This window comes from Urocitellus parryii, chromosome 5 (assembly GCF_045843805.1).
Source record: "Urocitellus parryii isolate mUroPar1 chromosome 5, mUroPar1.hap1, whole genome shotgun sequence".
NCBI lineage: Eukaryota > Metazoa > Chordata > Mammalia > Rodentia > Sciuridae > Urocitellus > Urocitellus parryii.
In genome coordinates, this window is record NC_135535.1 from 135,734,995 (window position 1) to 135,758,109 (window position 23,115).

Sequence of the window (23,115 nt, forward strand, 5' to 3'; positions counted from 1 at the left end):
TGAGGTATTATTGACATAAGGTTGCATAAAAGAGCATAGTTTCAGGAGGTGAAATAGCAGGGAAAATAGGTCTAAGTTTACTACAAAATTCAGGTAGAGACAATGGTAACCTGACCCGATGATCCTCAAGGCACAAGAGAGGAAGAGAGCCAAGAAAAGAAGTGGGAGTGACATTCACAAAGAAAAGAACAGTGGGAATAATCCAGGTGTTTACTTGAGAGTATATCACAGTTCTCATTGTATTTTAATGCAAAGCACATTTCTGAAATGAACATCATTGTAACACATCAGTGTTCTATGGTACTGTGCTAAGCATCCTATGTGCATCTATTTCTATAATATACATCAGAAGGCCTCATCTTTATGCAAAGGTCCTACCTTCATATGGCTTGTTTAGTTGTTCAATTACCACCAAAATATTCTCATAATCAGGGTGAGCCACCTCAGAAGCCTGTGCGGCTATTACAGCTGACTGTGATTCACCAAGATCCTCCATAGCGTTTACTTGTTTTCTGACCTATCAAACAATAATCCAATATAAAAATGTACCGTATATACTAAATACATAGAGGTAGTAATTACTCATCTTTGATATAAAGCACAGGTAGGTTTTCAAAGAACTGATTTCTGTCAAAAGGAAACCTTTATCAATGGTTATTCTTTCTTAGTCATTTTCAAAGTAAACCTTATATATAACAAGAAATTCTCAATTCTTTCACCTTATCTTTTACAATATATTTTTAATTCATATTTTTTGTACTGTATCATTTTGCCTTTCATAATATACTTTATCAATAAAATATTATTTTGTATTATTTCTAACAATACCTTGCCCTTTTCATTAGATGTTTTCTCTGAGGGCCTAAAAAAGAAAACAAAGAAAGTTTTTTCATAAAAATAAAATGCATTAAGACTATTATCTTTTATATATAAATTGCCTATATTTTTAATTTATTTCTTATACACATAAATTTTATAATAATTTCCCACAAGGAAGCTTCAAGTGTAAACTGAAAGAATAGCATTAAGGAATCAAGAATGTTACTACTAATAGAATCAAAACAAAGAATAAAATTTAAATACACCCAAAACATGGCTTTTTTCTTCTTTAACTCCTTAGTTCCACATTCTTCTTTAGTCGTTGTTCACTTTTCCATTGCCTTTCCCTGGAGAAATTCTCCAAGGAGTTTCCTACAATTTTCCATTGAAGTCAGGCTTTCATGAAGACAAGGTACTTACTCCTTGTCCAAGTCACTTGGCTTCATCTTTGTCAACCTGTCAGCAGCAGGAGTTTTCCCTTCCTCTGACCTGAGCTACATCATTCTATCTTATTTTCACAAAAAGTATAGACTGCCAATTCCGGCAGAGAGCGTGATGTAAGGTACTCAGTGAGATCTGCTTCCCCGGGCCCTCTGGGGCTGGGCCAGCGAGTAGGGTGGAAGTCCCTTTTGACTGGCCGCAGTCCACCAGAAGCACTGAGGACCTGGCACCTTTGAGCAGTGCAGGACTGGCGAGGGGAGGGGAGGCAAGCGAGACTGGCAGCCTCCTGAATGCCACAGAGGCCGGTAGGGGCTTCAAGGGCCCAAGAAGGCAAGTGGAGGCTCCAAAGCTTGGCCACTACACAGTGGAGCCTGGCAGATTAGGACTCTCCATGACCGCGTGGTGCGGCTCCAGGAGATGGCACATTGACCTGACAAGGCAGACAAAGGCCTTAACCGTCCTGGAAGACGGTTTTGCAAAGCAAAGAGGTGGACGGGTGGAACCGGTGGAACGGTTAGACCTGGGCGGTTGGTGTTCCTTGTACCAGAGGGAAACGGTCGGGTAGCATCTGCATTATAACCCCTACCCTATCTGACCAGTCGGAAACCCCACCACCCTTTGGGAGAGTTTACCTGCACTTTGTATATAATGTGAAAATGCTGCTTTCAACTTTCCCCCCCAACCATTTAAAACTTTTGCTCCTTCTAAACATTATTAATGTAAAGAGGTTGCCCATGTATGACAGAGAAAATAACGTTAAATAACGTCTTTTAAAAAAAAATCAGAAATGTCTTCTGGAAGTGACTTTGAAAAAGATTTGTTAGACCACCTCTAGGAGTGACACTTGTCCATGCTTGATCAGTAGGTTAGAGGACATGGAGAAGACTTTTGACAGAAGAAGGAGGTCCTATGCCAGACTGGTTATATATAAAAGACATTTTTCATCTTGTAACCATTGTTTTTTTGTGTGTGTGTCCGTTTTATTCTTCATTACTGTATACATAGTTGAAAATGCTAAATACTTTCTTTTGAAATATCTAGACTTTTTAGATATTCTAAAGTGACTGATATATGCTAAAAGTAGAAGTAGTGAAATATAACACATTTTTGTAAATTTCTTTGTGAAAATTTTTATGAAATGTCTCGGAGATATAATAGCCAAATCTCCTATTGAGTAGTATACATTGTGTGCTGGTTCTCTGGAGCACCATGCCAGTATGCTTAAATGAGGCAAGAGAAACCATTATCCCACATATTTATGGGTTTTGTTTTATTTTGCTGTATACATAGTGTATATAAAGGACAAATGTGTCCTAATCTACATATAGTCTTTCTGGATGTTAATGAGGTCACCAGTATATGACAAAAGGAGAATTAGTAAACAAATTCTGTATGTTTTGTGTTTCAATTCTAGGAAGTATTTTCTGAAAATTTGAGCATTAAAGCCCACAGGGTCAGCAAAGGACCAGAATGCTCACATTTTGAAAACATTTCCAAATTAGAACTATTGTTACATGTGTGCACTTTATTCAAGCTTGTCATGTACATTAGTGGACAAATTGAGTCCTTACTTGAAATATCGAGTGTGTATATTTTTAGAGGTAGTAAAATATCCCTTTGTAAATATCTTTCTGCTAAAAATATGAAATACTGTCTTTTGGGAATGGAACTGTTAAACCACCTCTATGAGAGTACTTGTTCAATGATGTGGAAGAGGTAGGAGGGAAGCAATTGTAAAAGGCAATATGTTGATGTGTTCAAATTTGGACATTTTCAGACATCAGTTTTCTGTATGTCTTGTACATTTTATTTTGTATATAATGGACAAATAAGTCCCAATTTTACAACGTCTAGTCTAGATGTTAAAGAGGTTACCAGTATGTGACCAAGTAGTTAGTAAAATTAGCGCATTTTTACATTTCATGTTGAAATTCATAAAAAAAAGCTTTCCTTCATAAATGACTTTTGGATTTTAATTTGTTCAGCCATCTCTAAGTATTACTTATATGCCTATTCTTGTCCACTGGACTGAAAGTAGAGAGAAGTGAGTAGGAAAAGGTTTGAGGAAAAAATGGTCATATTATTATACTTTAGTTTATAATCACTGCTACATGTGCAATTTTATTTACCAGTACTGTCTAAAAGAGTGGACAGGTTCTTTGTGGCATATCTAGTCCTTCTATATATTTAGAAGTGTTTGATGTATTTGAAAGTAGAAGTAGTAGAGTAAAACTTTTTGTAAGATAGTTCTTCTGATGGGAAATATTGTGTTTGGAATTGTTAAACTACCTGTGAACAGAATACTGTCTATATTTGTTCACTGGGTTGAGGAGGTGGAAGGGAAGAAATTGCAAAAGGTGTTTAGAGTGCCCTGTATTATGCATTTAGTTTAACTTTGCTGTACTGTATATATTCTGTATATACTGAATAAATAAATAAAGGAGTCCTGATTTTATAATATCCAGTCTCTAGATATTAAAGAGGTCGCCAATATAAAAAAAAGTATTGACTGCTAATACCCCTTCAAAGGGAAATGAAGGATGGATTTTTTTTTCTTCCTTATTCCTGATTTATTTCACCTAAGCTGCAACCATCCTTCATTTGCAGAAGACTACCAGCAAATGAGTCAGCCAACCCTAAAGATGGTGTAATTGCATACTCTTTGGAGATCCATTTTTCAACTTTGTCTTTCTTTACTTTCTTCATGGGCAAGGCAGGACCACTAGTTTAAAAAAGTCCACAAAAAAAGCCAACGATTTCCAATAATTCTACTGACAGAATAAAAGGCAACTTTGGTAAAACTCCAATTTTTCCCATCTTAATTCATTCACTAATTTTAAAAATCTATGAAGTGGAAGCTAAATATAAGAAAATGTACATTTTCTGTTTTGTTTTGAAAAATAAATGTATAATTATGATACAATGTGATATATAAGAGTTAGTACACAAAACGTTAGATCTGAGCCCAAGAAAGACTTTATGGTACGGGTAAAATATAAGAGATCCTACCAGGCAAGAAAACCATTCTATGTAGAGAATAACACAAAGATTGAGTATATGGCATCTAGGCGCTTTCTAGAAAATTCAGAGAGTGTAAAATATGTAGCAGCAAGTAATAATAGATGATTGCTCACAAAGCTTGGATGCTGTACTGAGAGACTAGAGCTCCTTACCCACAAGCAGTGGTGCTTAGGAAAATAACAATTCATGTATGCTACATTTGCTTGGTTTTGTTTTTAAATATAATGTTAAGCAATTTAGATAGTTTTTAAACACACAATCATACAAGATGAAAGAAAACATCATCATGGTGATAAAAACCTCTCATGAAATACTCGAATGCTATTATACAGACTTCAGAATAGTAACATTCTGACTACTTATGAATTTGTTTCAAAATGAATTTGTAAATTTTAAGGCTTTATCCTGGTATGTAATTCTAATATAAAAAAAGCTGAATTTAACTACAGACCATTGTAATTATATGAGAAAACATAGAGAATAATCACAAGACATCACCATTACCCATCTACACAAATTTATAAAGAAAATGAAATTTACCCTTTGAGATTATTTTGTTAGAAGTTGAGCCTGAGCCCATAAAAATAAATCAAAATTAATATTTACCAAAAAATTAATGTGCATAACTCTTCTTGTTTGGACTAAGAATTCTAACCATCTAAACTTTTTTTAAACAGATATTTTTGAGCAATTATTAAGTAATACCTCTTGTGTCAAAGTTAAAATGTAAGTCTATATTCTGGGATATTAAATCATTTTTATTTTTGAAGTTGATGGAAAGCATCTTTTAAACAGTAAACATCCTTGAGAAAGGATTGATCTTCAATCACAGTAATAAGTAGCATCTAAACACTATGAAAACTATTAAATCAATAAATGTCCATTGGCCTCAAATACCAACCAGTCTGAGTTGGCTGTTTCCTAAAAGGCAGCCAAACAGAGATAGACTCATTTCAATGAGCATGCTCTAAAATGCCAAGCAATCAAAAACTGTATGACTTGAATAAACATGCTGCTACGGGATAAACTTACTTACGTTCTGACAGTTGGATGATCCCTAAACTTCACTGTTTGCAAAACCCTATAAAAAATAATCAGATTACTGTGTTAGAAGGGACTGAACCTGACACTTACCAAAGAAAGTAATACATTTAAATTTTTATTTCAGTTACTGAAGATTCTTAATCCTCTTGACAATTACTTTTTAAGCTTCATGAAATTTACTACCTTCATTTTAATTTTCTTAATAAGATATAAATGAAGTTTGCAGTGATTTAATCCATTTTAATAGAGCTAAAAGATCATAATTATTAGTAAATATTAATATAATTAATAATGATATTGGACTTTTGTGACTCAATGGAACAACATTAATGTAGAGAGTATAGCTTATAAAAATAAAAGAGCACAAAGAATCAAAAACCTGCATATTTTATTACTAGGTAAGGTTGTCAAAATAGACATATCTATCTTTTCCTAAGTGAGAATTAGTTGAATTTTTCAGACACCACACCAAGAGCAAACTCCACTCACAAATGTAATATATATAGTTCCACAGTTACTCTATGCACTTATAGGCACTGAGGACATAGGAGTAAACAGACAAAAATCTCAGTTATGAGAGTGAAGTAGGCTCACAACAACGATAAACACTTTAGACAGCCAAAATGTAAAGTGTGGCAGGGAATGAAGACAAAAGCAGGAAAATAAAAATGTCTACGCATCGTATGGGAGAAGTGGGTACACATGTGAGTCAGGATGGCCAAGAGAGTGGCATATCTTGCTAAGAGAGTTGCTTTAAAGAAAAAAAAATGAAAGAAGGAGAAAGCTAGGAAGTGGATAGAAATGCTTCAAGTACAGAGGTATGCCTGCAGAGTATAAAGAAGAGTGAGAAGATCAGTAGGACTAGAAGAGTGAAAATACAAACTAGAGTCAGACTTGTGACAGGAGACAGATGGTATATTATCTGGTACACATTAGGAAGAGTTTTTACATGGACTCAGGGAAATGGGAGGCCACTAGAGCAGTGTGGGCGTATATAACATATCTATAATAAAATCGGAGGTGGTCTAATTGGTCCATTATGATAAGAATGGATGGAAAAAGGATTTAAAAAGAGACTAGGAGACCAACTTGCCTACTATTTACACTTATCTAAACAGGAGATGCTGGTAGGTTGGAAGTGGAAAATGTGGCTAACTTAGACAACAGACTCGACAATATTTACAAACAGAAAAGATATGAGGCATAAAAGATGAGTCAAGAAAGACACCATGTTATTTTGTCACTTAACTCAAGTAGAAATGAGGGGTAGGTATGAGGAAATGTTTTAGATCAATTTTGGACCTGCTGAGTGGACACTCAACAGCTAAGAAGGCAATTTATTATAAAGTTTTATAATTAAAGAGTTAAGATTGTGCTGGAGGATTACAATTTGGAAATAACTGGTATATAAAAAGTATAACTACAGCCATGCTCTGGTGGCTGGAATAGACCACTATCCCCGCAAAGTGACAGCTGCCATGGGCAAGAAGAAAATCGCCAAAAGGTCAAAGATCAAGTCTTTTGTGAAAGTTTATAATTACAATCACCTCATGCCCACAAGGTACTCTGTCGATATCCCCTTGGACAAAACTGTCGTCAACAAGGATGTCTTCAGAGACCCTGCTCTTAAACATAAGGCCCGTCGGGAAGCCAAGATTAAGTTTGAAGAGAGGTACAAGACAGGCAAGAACAAATGGTTCTTCCAGAAGCTTTGGTTTTAGATATTTTTGTTGTTGTTTCCATCATTAAAAACAAAATTAAGGGCTGGGGATGTGGCTCAAGCGGTAGCGTGCCCGTCTGGCATGCGTGCGGCCAGGGTTCGATCCTCAGCACCACATACCAACAAAGATGTTGTGTCCGCCGAGAACTAAAAAATTCTCTCTCTCTCTCTCTCTCTCTCTCTCTCTCTCTCTCTCTCTCTCTCTCTCTCTCTCTCTCTCCCCCCTCACTCTCTCTTAAAAAAATTTTAAAAAAAAATAAGACATGAGTCTTTACATGCCTTGTATAGGAATAAATTCTCAGAGAAAAAATAAATCATTATAAAAAAATAATAATAAAAAAAACAAAATTAAAAAAAAGTATAAGTAAAAGGTAAGAGGGTATGAAGAGAAGCAAATAAAACAGACTTAAGATTGAAGGACTCAGGAGGGGGGGGGCGGGCACTAGGGTTGTGGCTCAGTGGTAGAGCGCTTGCCTAGCACATGCAAAGCCCTGAGTTCGATTCTCAGTACCACATAAAAATAAGTAAATAAAATAAAGATATATAAAAAAAAGATTGAAGGACTCAGGTGGGAGGAAATAAGAGGGTTGAGTGACATCCTGAAAGCCAGGTGAAGAAAGTGTGCTACAGGATGTTTCCATGGGGTCCAATACTACCCATAGGTTAAGTAACATGATATGGAAGAAATTGTTTCCAGGTTTATTCAGGTGAAAATTGGAGGTAAAATTGGAAAAAGCAATTTTGGAGGAAAGGCTGGAATTCAAACATGGAGGGCTGAGGATGTAGTACAATGGTGCAGCACTTGCCTAGTATGCTTAGGGTCCTGGGGTTTGTTACTGGAATTACAGTGAATAAATTTAAAAAAAAGAAGAAGAAAGAAAATAAAGAAAATGGGGAGGGGATTTATGTCAGTGAGTACATATCCTTTTGCCTCATATCTAAGTAGCATATTTGGTGATGATCTAACATTTCTCTAATTTACTGCATTTTTCAATCCTTATATAATGATTAGATAGTATATTTGTGACACTTTCATGTTTTTTTCAATTAAATATGTGCCACGCAAAGAAACTGGATGAAGTTATTGAATCATTAATTCATGAAACTATAAACTAAACTGAAAGAACCCTTAAAATTTCTTAGATATACAAATTGATTATCATTTGCTCATATTGACATTACCACAGAAAGACAAAATATTTCAAGGATGGCAATTTTTACTTCAAGCAAATCTTCTACTTCTAGGATACTATTTATTTATTTATTTATTTATTTTTAAATACACAACAGTGGAATGCATTACTATCCTTATTACACATATACAGCACATTTTTCATATCTCCGTATATAAAGTATGTTCACACTAATTTATGCCACTACACATGTACTTTTTTTGCATTACAATTCTTACTATACATATATACCACAATTTTTCATATCTCTGTTTGTATATAAGGTATGTTGGCACCAAATTCAAATCTTCAAACATGTATTTTGTATAATGATGACAATCAATTCCACCACCCTTGCTAATCCCCTTCCCCTCCCTTTCCCTCCCACCCCTCTTCCCTATCTAGAAATAATCTAATCCTCCCATGCTCTCCCTCCGTACCCCACTTTGAGTCACCCTCCTTATTAGAGAAAACATTCGCCATTTGTTTTTTGGGGGGGATGCATGTACAAAGTTATTAGTTATATTAAAACATTTAATTCTGTAACAGTAATAAAAAGGTAGCAATTCCAAACATAATTTAATTTTACAAACTCATAATTCATAAGTTGTATATTAAGTCACTGTTGAATAATATGGTGTTACACATGCTCAAATATAAAAAAGATAATGATATACATGCAATTGGCCTTTACAAGAAAGATTCACTTCACTAGCTACACCTTGGTTTTAGTTCAAAAGTCAACAAATTAGTGCCTGTAGGACAGATCCATCATTTTGCATATTTTTCTAAAGAAAATTTTATTGTTTTGTTTTTCATTTTTTGTTGTGCTGGGTATAGAACCCAGAGTAACATGCAGCCTAAACAAATGCTATCCATAGGAATATTTACATCCCCTTAAAGTTTTAGTAAAATGCACCCATACTCATCCACTAGTGTCTGTAACATGTTTGAGATACAACACAGAGACTTTGTTGTCCACAAAGACTAAAATATTTACTGTCTGCAGAAAAAGTTTGCCAATACTTACTTTAGTATATTGAAGATTTAATTTTAATAGATCTTACCCAATATGATGAAGTATTGATAAAACATTGACCCCCATGTGCAATGCATTCACAATATTCAGATTAATATGGGGATTCATTATTTGAGCATGTGGACATTAGGAACAAGTACCTCAATCTATTGATAAGTAGTACTGCTATACCAAGGTACAGTGCTAGTGTGCAGGCAGCTTCCTTTTGTAACTTCCTTTTGTAAGTAGTAAAATAAAATTGTGCTTAAAAGGTGTCATTAAAATAGTTGCCTTAAATACACTTTACTTGTGAAATAAATAGTACACTAGAGAGCTAATATAATTTTAAATGGCTATATGCTTAATTATTTTATAAACATGACAATTTAAATCTTTCCTTATTGATGAGGATATAAACTAGCTCCAATTTAATATGACAAGCCATACTAAATGCCCCCTTCACATACACATTTAGTACAAAATATTTATATAAATGTGCTCAGTATATGCATTGCATATCTTCAATGTACATATTGCACTGCATATCTTCAAAGTACATGTACATACACATCAGATATAGTCACCTTTCTAAGTTTTGTATAATACAAAATACACATTGCTACAGTTTAGATGAGGTGTCCCCCAAAAAAATCTCATGTGTGAGACAATGCAAGAAGGTTTAAAGGAGAAATTATTGGGTTTAGCCTTAACTTAATCCCTGATGGGATTAACTGAGTAGTAACTGGAGGCAGGTGGGGTGTGGATGGAGGAGATTGTTCATTGGGGATGTGGCTATGGGGTATCTATTTTGTATCTGGTGAGTGGAGGTCTCTGCTTCCTGATCATCTTGTGAGCTAGTTCCCTCCGTCATACTCTTTCACCATAATGCCCTGTCTCACCTTGGGCTGAGGAATAGAGACTGTTGTCTTTCCGCAGCCCGGCTGGCTGGGCCTGTAAATCAGCACCTCTGAAACCATGAGCCCCTAAATAAACCTTCCCTTCTCTATAGTGTTCTGGTCGGGTCCTTTCATCATAGTGGTTAAAAAGTTGACTAAAACAGAAATTGGTACCTATAAGTGACAATAACTTACCCTGAGGTTCAGAAGCTTTTGTTGCCTTTTGGAAACAGAGGAATTTTGAGATGTTTAGCAGTACAAGTTGGAAATGCTTTAGGTTGTTGTAAGCAGAGCTTAATGGCTAATTCTGGTGGGAGCTCAGAAGACCAGAGGCCAATAGGACTGTGGACAGTGAAGACAGCACTCAAGAGGGTTCAAAGGAAAAGGAGGACAATATTGGTAATTGGACTAGAGGCCATTTGTGTTATGTTCTGGCTGAGAAGTTGTCTACATTTTGCCCATGTTCTAAGACTTTTGGTGGGGCTGACTTCTTCATCTGGTGGAAGAAATTTCTAGGCAGCATAGCATTCAGGTGATGGCATTGATACTGCTGGCAGCTTTTAGCCAAATTTATTATGATAATCAGGAGCAGAAAGCAGCACAGAAAGAGTTGAAAAACATGGATTTGAAAGGCCACAATAAAACTAGGGTAAGAAAGTTGTTGTTGTTAAAGACATTACCGCCACTAAAGAAATGCTAAAGACTTTGCCCAGAGACAATAAGATGGCTTGAGGGCTTCTTAGAAGCTGGCAAGACCACACTCATCTCAAGTGCAAGGGAGTAAAAATGAAATTTCTCTTGAAGGGGCACCCTTCTTATGAAAGAGGACCTAGGAAGTTTTTTCAATGTTTTTACCCACCCAGGCACTTGGAGGCTAATGCAGACAGAGTCCCTGGAGGCTTGGCTACTACTCAAGGGTGGCAGATTTGGTCGTCAACCATCTGGTGCTGGTTCTGCAGAAATGCAGGATGCTGTAATTAGGGGGTCATGGAGGCTTCCACAAAGATTTCAAAGGAAGGCTTGGAAAGCCAGGCGAAGTGCTTCAGGTTGGAGTGCCTGCAGGCACCCCCTGAGAAATCAAAAGTGTGAAGATGTGAGGAGGAAACCAAAGCTTTAGTGGAGAACACCGAGATTAAGAAATGGTTACTAGTATGGCATTATGTAAAAATGTGGATGTGTAACCGACGTGATTCTGCAACCTGTATTTGGGTTAAAAATGGGAGTTCATAACTCACTTGAAGCTAATGCATGAAATATGATATGTCAAGAGTTTTGTAAGGTTTTGAACAATCAATAAAAAAAAAGAAAAAAAAAAAGAAATGCCAGTAACATGGGGACATCATCCTAGGAAAACTGCAGGAATTGAGCAGAGGGAAGCCAACAGAAAGTCCACTTGGGTGCAACCAACAAGGGTACAAGGGCAAAGCTACACAGTCCCTTTGGAGAGAACATCATGATGCCATGTTAAGGTGAGATCTTAAAGCAGGAGATGGACACTTCATGCACCAGCTGGCAGTCCAGATCCACCAGCTGGCAGGCCAAGGGGTAGGCTGCAAGTCTATATCCTTCAACCCCCTCCCAGGGTTTGAGTACACCTTTTATAGTCCAAAACCATATTAAAGCATACATGGCTCTTGCTATGATTCAAAACCATAAACAAACATCATGAGATCTAAAATCATAAGCAGAAAAGAGTGTGGGCCAAAACGTCCTAGTTGAGTACAAGTTAAAGAAGGTTACTAACATCTAGATAATCTGACAGGGTACATTATCCAAGAAAAATGGAAACCAAAGAGAGAATGCTTTTACATTGTGTAAGAATTGCCATTTTGTGTTGCTAAACATGCTATGCTAAGCAACTGTTGATGAGTACAGAGGTGGGGCTTTCCCTGGGAGAAGCATTTCTTATATGATGTAGTGTCTCAGGGCAAAATGGAGTCTATATGGGCAAAATTGCCATTGCCTATATGCCAAAATTGTCGTATGGCCCTTAACAATGTGCCCCAGATGTCAGACATGAAGCTATAGGACTTGTTTGCCCAGCTGGATTTCAGCCTTGCTTTGGTCCTATCCCTTCTTTCTGTGCCCCTAGTTTTGTGGATGGAAATGTTTACTTTGTACCATTATATATTGACACTTGTAAATTGCTTGAAATTTTAGAGATGCTCACAATGCAAGATTGCCTTGAGCCTCAGAGAAGACTTGGACTTGAACTTTGAATAATCTTCTAACTGTTGAGACTATTGGGACTCGTGGAAATGGACTAAATTAAATGTATTTTGCATTGTCAGATGAGTGTGAACTTCTGGGGGCCAGGAGCAGAAATGTTATGATTTAGATGTGGTGTCCCCCAAAATCACACATATGAGACAATGCAAAAAGGTATGGAGGAGAAACTATTTGGTTATAGCCTTAACATAATCAGTGAATTGATCCCTGATGGGATTAACTGAGTGGTAACTAGAGGCAGGTGGGGTGTGGCTGGAGGAAGTGGTTCATGTGGCTATGGAGGTATATATTTTATATCTGGCAAGTGGAGATCTCTGTTTCTGATCCTCTTGTGAGATGCTTTCCTCTGCCATACACTTCATCATAATGTTCAGCCTCAAGCCCTGAGGAATGCAGAACCCCCAAATAAACCTTTTGTCCTTTATGGTTGTTCTGGTCAGGTCCTTTAGTCACAGCAGCAAAAAAACTGACTAAAACACAGGTCCTTAACAAATGGGTGTATGAACACATTTATAAATCACATTTTCCTGTTCCAGAAAGATTTAGTAATAGAAAAGAAGCTGTTAGATTTATGAAATAATATTTTGAAATTTTAGTACATGCTACTACATCATTTGAAAAGTACTGACATATTTTATTTATCAACAGGACATGAGAATGTCTTTATCTTTATAATTGCCAACATTGGTTATTATTTTAAGTAAATATTTATCAATATATATATGAAAAATAGCATCTCATGGTTTATTTGCATTTTTCTGATGCCCCACAAGGCTGGATATCTGCAGTAAAAGCATAAATTTTGTTAATCAAGAATATTAAGCAAAACTATTTTCATAGAAAAATGACAGTTTACTACTGGGAATATTGCCATTGCCTTTCCCATTGTATTCTTCATTATTTTAAAGAGAAAACCATTGGTGATCAGCATTTCAGTTCTTTCTTTGTTGAATTAATCCATCACTATTACCTGTGGCTTGCATGGAGAGGGAATAAGTAACAGAGGTGTGGGTCAGCTGGAAATAAAAGGCTGAAAAGTAATATCAAGAAATAAAGCAAAAGATGCAGAAAAATATTTTTTAAAGTGGGGGCTTGATCAGTGGAAGATACCTGATGGGTCTGATCCTAACAATAGAAAAAAAACCCATGAATGATTTATTTATAGTGAAACCAAAGGAGTTTATTGTGAGGAGGGGTCCTTCAAGGTGAATAAGAAGCTAGAAGCTGTGGGGAAGTTGGCCTGATTGGGGACTTATCACTTCTGCAGTAATTCTTCCTACTGCAGGCAGCTGGTACCTCAAGTCTAGGTATCTAGCACTGGTATCTCTTCCTATCTCTGGAGAGTTAAGTTTGAACCTAGGGCTGTCTGAGCCAATAAATTCCGCAGTATCATAGAATTCTTTGAGCAGGACGTTTGCCAAGGCAATGAAGCAGTCTCAGTTCAGTGAAATTACACCAAGAGTTCTTCAAGAAGCACACCTCTGGTTAGGGATGGCTTACTTGACATGTCCACAGAGCATTTGTGGCTTTATCACCATCATCATCAGTGTCCTTGTCCCTGTGATATGGGGTTTGTGATGCCTTCATCTGGTTAATTTTATACTTCTTCCTTTTTATTCCCACCTTTAATGAAAGTTCAATGCTCAGAATAATAGTTGTTCTCAATAAGAATTATTTTTCTTCTCATCACTGACTTCATAAATTGACAGTATGATTGTCATGCTATTAGTCCATAATAATATTTTTTGCTTCTTTAATTTTATAAATGATCCTTGAATTTTTGTCATTTCTGTTTGAGTTGAACAAATTCTTTTTTCAGAATTACATAAACCATAATTAACTCATTCTGTACTTTATTTTTTCTCCACTCTCTGCTACCTACATTTGCATACCCTGTATGACTGGAAGAAATAAAGAGATGACACAAGATGTGCCCTGTTTAGTATTTTCTCCGGGGATTTTATATTAAACAGCCAGGATTAGGGACTGTGGCATTGTGGGCTTTGGTAACAGAAGGAAGATTTCCTCTTGTTGTGCTGAGCTATTTTTCTCCCCTTGTCATTTGATGTTCTCTTCTTGTTTGAACCCTGGGATATCAAGAGTGAAGAAGCTCACTCAAATACATAAACCAGAGTTTGCCACAATAGAAGGAGCAGAATGAAACTGCTGCATTGCTAGAATGAAATTCTAGGAACTGAGATGCTTCCCAAACTTCATTTTCAATAACCATAGTAGAATATATAAATAACCTCCTTAGCCCCATTATCTATGTGGGAGTAAAACCAATGTATTCTTGACAAATAGGATGCTTCATCTACTTTGATTTTTTTTCCACATGTTTATTCATGTACTATAGTTGTACAGAATGATGGGATTTGTTACATACTCATACATGTGCAAAATATAACAATACAATTTGACCAATATCTCTCCCCAACACTTCTTCCCTCCCTTCTCACTTCATTCGTTACCTCTACTGATATCCCTTTAATTTCCATGAGATTTTACCCCACAATTTTTTTCCTTTTTTCTCTCTAGCTTTCACATGTGAGAGAAAATGTATGCTCCTTGACCTTCTGAGATTGACTTATTTCACTTAACATAATGATCTCTAGTTCATCAACTTTCCTGTGAATGACATGCTTTCATTTTTTTATGGCTGAATAAAAGTCCATTGTGTATATACACTGCATTTTCCAGTTCACATTTGAACATAATTCATTCTAGAAAATTTGTGTCATGAAATTTATCAGGTTTGAGCGTTTTTATATCCTTCACCCCTACTGCTTTATTTGGAAAATAATCTTTCTTTGAAATGGATGGGTTCAGAAAAAAAGATATTAAATAAATATTACATACTTCATACAATATGCAATTAAAACTTCAAGATACAAATAGAAATGTAATTACTTTCACCTTAGGAAATTTCTCTTGAGACACTGAAAAGCAAAAAGGACATATATCATTAAACATTAAGAGGATAAAATCCATTACTGCTGAATTAGTATGGAGCTGAATCACTGTGCTTAGCTTTGATAATTAGTTTTGGGGTGTGTTGGCTTGTTGTGATTAGTACATTCACATGACTGAAATGCACTGAAGAACACCAGGAATATATTTGTTGATCAACTATATTTCTTCTTTCCAAAAGTGAGGGCTTAAGTTGTAGCTCAATGTCAGAGCACTTCCCTGGCACATATGAGGCACTGGGTTCAATTCTCAGCACCACATAAAAATAAATAAAGGTATTGTGTAAAATTTTTAAAAAATTGTTTCTAAAAGTGAGATTATGTTTGTTTCCAATGACAAAAATAAAATAGGAATGTGTACATACACAGATTGATGGGAGAGAAATGTGACCTCTATCAGAGGGCAAAAGTGGGACCCTGAGAACATAAATGTCAAAGCTGATGTCAGAATGTAACAGCATGTATCTTTAATGTAATATCCAAGAATTATTTAATCCATCATATTATATTTATGTGTCCTGTCCCTCCATTTATTCTACAAGAGTACAAAGTTGCAATAATGGATGAGGGAATTTTTAAATCCATTGCTCATTAAACAAAGTTCTCTGCACTGATTAGCTCAGACATACTTTTAGAATAACATCTCATAAAAATATTCTTGTCTTGACATACCTAAGGGAGACATGGTACACTGATAATTCTTGTATCCTCTGGTTTAGCCACCTCGTCGTTTTTTGATCCATTCATGAAAAGACATAGGAAACACATCTATGAAAAATGTATAATAAACATAAAATACTAAAATGTGGTAATCACAGAGAAGAAAGCAAACTAAAATGCCAGAGTTATCACATCAATAACAATTACGATTCAAAAATCATTATATTAAAAATGATAATTATTGTGTTCAAGAAATTAACTCTATGAAATTAACTCTACAGAGTCTTCTGCTTACAAAATTATTCTGGTTTGATATTTTTTTAGTCCTTCAAGGATTTTCATGAAATGACTATCTTATCAGAAAATTAGTTACATAAAGATGAGAATATCATTCAGTAAAAGAGTATATCCATAGTAGGCCCAAGGCCATGTAGTTAATTCACAGTACCATCACTCCCCAAAATGGAAAAAAAATAGCTATGTGTAATAATATAGCCAATGCTTCTAAAATTATATGTATCTCATGTGAACTAATAATATGATGCAACACATATTCCCAATGTCTGGCCATTGAGGAGAGGAGAAATGAGTAGCTATAGTGTACACAATATAGTGGCTACCTCAATGCCACTATAATCTCATCTTTGTATTGAAGTCACCTGAAATTCATCCTCTGTTTCTCCATTATTACCTCCTTCCCAACTGTCAAGAGACATGCTCAGATTATAAAGAAGATTCATTTTAAAAAATTTAAAAATTTTTAAAAATAAACAAGATTTATACTTCCCCATGATCTGGTTATATCCTGAACTAGGATCTTAGGGTCCTTACTGAGATTTCTCTAGAAAGAGGTCTTTTCCCTTGCCACCCAGAATATATTCTATGGAGCAGGAACATTAGAATCACCTTAGATTGTATTAGAAATGTAGAATCAAAGAATGGCTGAATTTGAATGTGCATTGTGAGCATGGTCCCCAACATATGATTAATTAAATTGTGAGAGTTCTGGAATTTACTGATTCATTTCCAAGTCCTCTACCTAAATTTCCTACTTGGAGGTAGCCACAGGCTCCTCCCATCCATGTCCTTTAACTTTTAGCTAAATGAGTCACTCTTTCTAGTGGACATTTATCAAATAATGTCTTTGGCAATCACTTCAATCACTCTTTCCCATTCTGTCTCTCTGCTATTTACTGTCTTAGTAACATTTTAGATGATATTAAGTTATATGGATAAACATATAGGTTTATATTTTTTGTAATCATATTATTGCTCTGTGTCATCTGAAGAAATTCAATGGCTTTCTAGCAATGAGAAAGACAGAGTGTGAAAAATTACCTCTTCGATAAAAATGGTTCTGGAAACTCAAAAATTCTTCCCACAACTCAAATTCCCTGCTCTTCCTCTTCCCTTGAATGCCCCTCCGTCCACTGCACACATCTGCTTCTTTTCCCATCATTTACTTCCTGTACTCCTTGATTTTTTTATTCTTCATGCCTTTTTCTTCTCTCCACTTTCTTATTTCCCAAATTCCCTTTGAACAAAATATGTCTTCAAATGAAGCTAATAATCAGCTCATACAGCAACACTCAAAATTCAACCTCTTGTTGAAAACTGATGCGATAACAGTCATTAACATTTCAGGCTTTTCTGTTAATACTTTTTAATAGGTACATTTGTAGGTAAATGGATAGAGTTAGAGAATATCATACTAAGCAAAATAAGTTAATGTATTCTATTTTATCTTAACTTATTGATCATATAAGAAGGCTATCAAAAGAGAAGCACAATTATCAGAAAACTTTTGCCTTAATCCCAACGATAAAGTTTAGATTTGTTATCATAAATTCTGAAATTATTTATAGTTTCATAACAGTTCATATGCTTTTAGACTTAAGTGTCTAAATGATGATTTTTGGATTTCAAAGACTATTCTTAAAGATAATTTCATTTGACCTGATTTTTATTATTAAACCAATTAAAACCATAGGGAGCCAGGAGTTTAAATTTGCATGTTTACATACTTTGGCTGCTTCTTTTTAGTACCATTGAAAGTTTTTTGCCCTTTCTCAAGTGCCACATCTAAATGTGGTTCTGTTGACAAATGTATAGACTTATTTAAACTACTTAGACTAGTTATAAAGAGAGTACTTGATCAAAATAAAAATAAATACCCCATAATAATTTATTTATATTTCCCAATATGTATTTAAATTAAGCTTAATTTTGTTGAATATTCATATTACAATTCTTATTGCTGCCTTGTGGGGGTGGATATGATCCTGAGACTGAACCCAAGGCTTGTGCATGCTTGGCAAATACTCTGCTACTGAGTTTCATCCCTAGGCCTTTTATATTATTTTGAGATACCACCTTTCTAAAGTGCCATGCTGGCCAGAAACTGGCCTAAATTCCCAAGTAACTGTGATTACAGAACTGCTCAATGTCCCTGACAAATATTGACTTATGAAGGAAATACTTCTACTGATCCAAAATCTCAAAAAACATCTGGGTTCTTTGACACTATGTATTAGCAGATTTAATTCACACAGCACCTCAAAGATTCACCACTCAAGATCAGTGGAAGTCTTCAGAAACAAAATTTTAAAATAGAAACATGAAAATTCACATTGTTCACTAAGTTCTACCTCATAATAACTGCTAAACATTTTTAATGGTTTCCAAATGGACTGATATTTTCACACCATTATTAATGAATACCCTATCCCTTACATCTGAAATACTTTTGTCCTCCATTCTGACCGATTTCCTTTCTTCTTTTAAAACTTTGCTTTATGAAGTCTTCCTTGATTTTGTTTTTAATTTTTTTATTTGTTTTAATTAGTTATACATGACCGTAAAGTGCACTTATTCACTTTGATATATTGTACATAGATGGAATATAATTTCTTATTTTCTGAGTGTACATGTGGCAGAATCATATTAGTCATGTAGTCTTATATATATGTGGGAGGCCAAACTAGCATGTGACCATATCTGTCTCCACTTCTGATTGGTGTAGCATAGTCACTCTGTGATCTGGTTGCCTAGGGAACCCAGAGGATAGCTCTGATTTTTAGGATGCAAGTGACTGTGTCTTTGTGCACAGACATGCCTTCACACATCTCCATGGGTGGAGCTATGTTCACCTGCTCCTTTGTAATATTACCCCTTGCCCTCTTTAGGATAGAATGTTCCGTGGAAACACCCTTTTTGGGTCCCCTTCTCTTACTCTACCCTTGGGTGTGGCCTTCCTAGCTGTCAGTCAACCTGCTGACAGAAGACATCAAGTCTATTTTGGTGCCAATACCAGCTACTTTTTTACTATAGCTCTGTAGTATAGTTTAAGGTCTGGTATTGTGATGCCTTCTGCTTCACTTTTCTTGCTAAGAATTGCTTTTTCTATTTCTATGAAAAATGTCATTGGGATTTTAGTAGCAATTGCATTAAATCTGTATAACACTTTTGGTAGTATAGCCATTGTCTTCCTTGATTATGGCTATCATTCATGCCATAAAGTAGTGTTTGTTTCCTTCAGGCTTCTTTATCACATTATCTCGTTTTCTAATGAACTTTTTATTGTGAACAAGGAACAATATTCTGAGATACTTTTGTGTAATCACAGAAAGCTGGGTGTCATATTGAAAATAAAATTTTTTTGAGACATGAGCTTTCCCTATTTCCCAAACTGGCATCAAACTCCTGAGATCAAGTAAAACATTTGACTCAATCTCATTAGAAGCTCAGGTTATAGTTGTGCCTTATTGCCCACCTCTCCAATAAAACTTTTAAACATTGTGGAAATATTAAGGACTAGTAATCCACATGGATGAAGCCCTAAAAAGGTGTAGTGACTCCAATAGCAAAATTTAAAACACAGAAATATCTGAGATAAATTTAACACTTTAAAAATTTTTCTCTTGTGCTTGTAAATTCTATTGTTCATCGTGGGTGCCAACACTGACACTAGCCTTTAGTATGCCAAATCTATCCCTCAAATTTGGAAGAAGAAAAATATATACTTCTTTCCAGAGAATTTATATTGTGAAATTTACCAGGTTTGAGTGTCCTTACATTCTTCATCTACTACTTTATTTGGAATAGAATCTTTCACTGTAGTGCTAGACTGGATGAATTTTTTTAAAATATGCTAAATCATTATTGTATATTTCATATAATATGTAATTAAAAATTCAAGATACAAATAGAAATGTAATTACCTTCACATTAGAGAATTTCCCTTGAAATACTAAAAAGCAAAAGGGACATATATCTCTAAATGTGAATAGATCAAAACAACTCATACATTTTGCCGAATTAGTCAACAGCTGAATCACAGGCTTAGCTTTGATAGTGATTACTTTAATTATGGTATGTTTGCATGTTTTGGTTAGTACAATCATATACTTAAAACCTACCAAAGAAAACCATGAAGATAGGTTTGATAAAATATGCAGAGAAGTTTCCAAAAGTGAGATTGTTTCCTCAATCAAAATAAAACAGAAATGTATACGTACACCACTCTAAACATGCAGATTGATGCAGAGAAATGTGACCCCTAATCAGAGGACAAAAGTGGGACCCTAAGAGGATAAATGTCAAAGCTATTATATAAAAATAACAGCATATGACTTTATTATTATGAAAGAATTATTTCATCCATCATATTATATTTGGGCGTACTGTCCCTCCATTTGTTCTGCAAGTTCAGAAGTACAAAGTTGTAATAATAATCTAGGGAATTCTACAATTCATTGCTTATCAAATGAAGTTCTCTGCACTGATCACTTCAGGCATATACTTTCAGAATGACAGCTCATAAAATATTCTTGTCTTTCCATACCTAGGGGGACATGTGTGCACTGACAATTCTTGTATTCTCTGGTTTAGCCACCTTGATCCGCTCATGTGAAAAGACATGGGAACCACATCTATGAAATAATGTATAATAAGCTGAAAATACTGAAATGTGGTAATAACAAAGACAAAACAAACTGAAATGTCACAGAATTATCATATATCAATAACCATTTAGGTTTCAAAACCATTATGTTGAATACAAAAAATAATAATGTTGGTGTTCAAGGATTAAATGTTGTAAAGCCTTTGTCTGGGGGAAAAAAGAGCCTGGTTTGATATATCTTGTTGGAATTTTGAGGATTTTCATGAAATACCTATCTCACCATAAAATGGGCTATCTAAGGATGAGAAAGAAGCTCAGTAAAAGAGTGCATCCATAGCAGGCCCAAGGTCATGGGGTCAATACCCAGCATCACCCTACCCAAAATGAAAAATAAAATAGCCAGTGTTCCTAGGATGATTATGTATCACACATAAATGACAACATGAAACAACTCATAGTCCCAGTGCCTGGTAATTATGGAGAGGATAAACTGTAGCTGCAGTTTACAAAATGCAAGAAGTCTCCCGTCTCCCAGTAACCTCAGGACCACTATAATCTCATCTTTGTACTGAATGCAAATATACTATAATGCTAGATGAAATGCATTCTGTTTGCTCCTCATTACTTCCTTCCAGTTGTCAAAGAGACATGCTCAGATTTAATTCAACATTTATGCTTTGCCTTGATAGCTCATTACTAGATTTCTCTAAAGTGAAGTCCGTACCCTTGTTACTCAGAATGTAGCCTAGGGAACAGAAACATTGCAATCACCTTAGGATGTATTAGGAATGTAGAATCAAAGACCCCTGAATCAGAATGTGTATTGTAAACATGTTCCCAACAGATGATTCATTAAATTTTTGAGACTTTTGACTTCCAGTTCCTCTACCTTAATGTTCTATTTAAAACACGGCCACAGGTTCCTCTGGTCATATCCCTTAATTTGAAACTATAAGGAATCATAAACATTCCAGTGGACATCAAATTATGACTTTGGCAATCACTCCAAAAAATGTTTTTTCTCTTTCCCATTTGTTTCTGTCTGCTATTTACTGACCTAGGAAGTAGTTAGATTTTAGATGAAGTTAAATTATATACATAGGTAGCTGACCATATGGGTTTATATTTATTTATGGTAAACAAAATATTGCTCTCTGTGATCAGGATCAATTCAATGATTTTCCAATGATGAGAAGACAAAGAGTGTGAAAAATCATTCTACCTCTCAGCCAAAGTTGGGTCAGGAAAATTCATAAAATCTTCTCACAATCCAAATTCTTTGTTCTTCCTCTTTCCAATGTTTGCTTTCAATGTCCCTCTCTCCACTGTACATAGCTGCTTTCTTCCCCATCATTTAATTTCTATACTCTTTGTCTTCTTATTATTCATGCTTTCTTATCCTCTCCTCTTGCTCATTTCTTAAATTTCCTTTGGTCTGAGCATGTCTTGAAACTGAATTAATAATTCACACTTTATAGCTACAATCCCTATTAAACCACTTATTGAAAACTACTGCTATAATACTTATCTACCTTCTGCTATTTCTTCCTCAACATAGTTTTAATAGGTACATTTCTTCAATTATTACAATATACTAGTGCTCAGGTTTTAGATAAACATCCTAATGAATTATTTTCATATGTAATTCTTACCTTTTACATGTCCATTTACCATTTGTTTTTCTCTTTGATTTGCATCACCAGATAAATTTTTAGAACAATGAATAATAAACTTCTTTTTTTAAGGTATGGGTATGAATGCATAAATGGTGTGTCTCTACATCAAGTACAGCCAGAGACATAAAAAGTTATGCTCCATTTGTGTAAAAAATAAAATAAAAATTATAAAAATATATGAAACTCCTTAAGAAGACTCTCAAAGCAACCCTGATAAAGTAATATCAACAATGTATGGCACAAAGATTTCCTAATTAAAATCTAATAAGACATCTAAATTTATAGTTTTGAGACCAATGAGATAAAAATCAAGCAAGTGCCTCTTGAAAACTTAAATATTTCAAAACAGAACCTCACATATGCTCTCCAGATTAAGCTGCACTTTTATCTTCATATGCATACTGACACTGTAAAACCAGGATGAAGCACCAGGAAACATATTCACTGACAACATACTAAGTGATGTGCATTTTTCCACAAGGAACCAACTTCTGCATATACTTCTTATTTTCTACCAAAAGGGGATATTTAATAAAAACGGATTTTA

General features: G+C 35.1%; 1 pseudogene; it reads left to right on the forward strand.

Moving 5' to 3' along the window:
- Nucleotides 1–1,651: 1,651 nt before the first annotated feature.
- Nucleotides 1,652–7,046, forward strand: LOC113176617 (large ribosomal subunit protein eL27 pseudogene; annotated as a pseudogene).
- The last annotated feature ends 16,069 nt before the right edge of the window (nucleotides 7,047–23,115 follow it).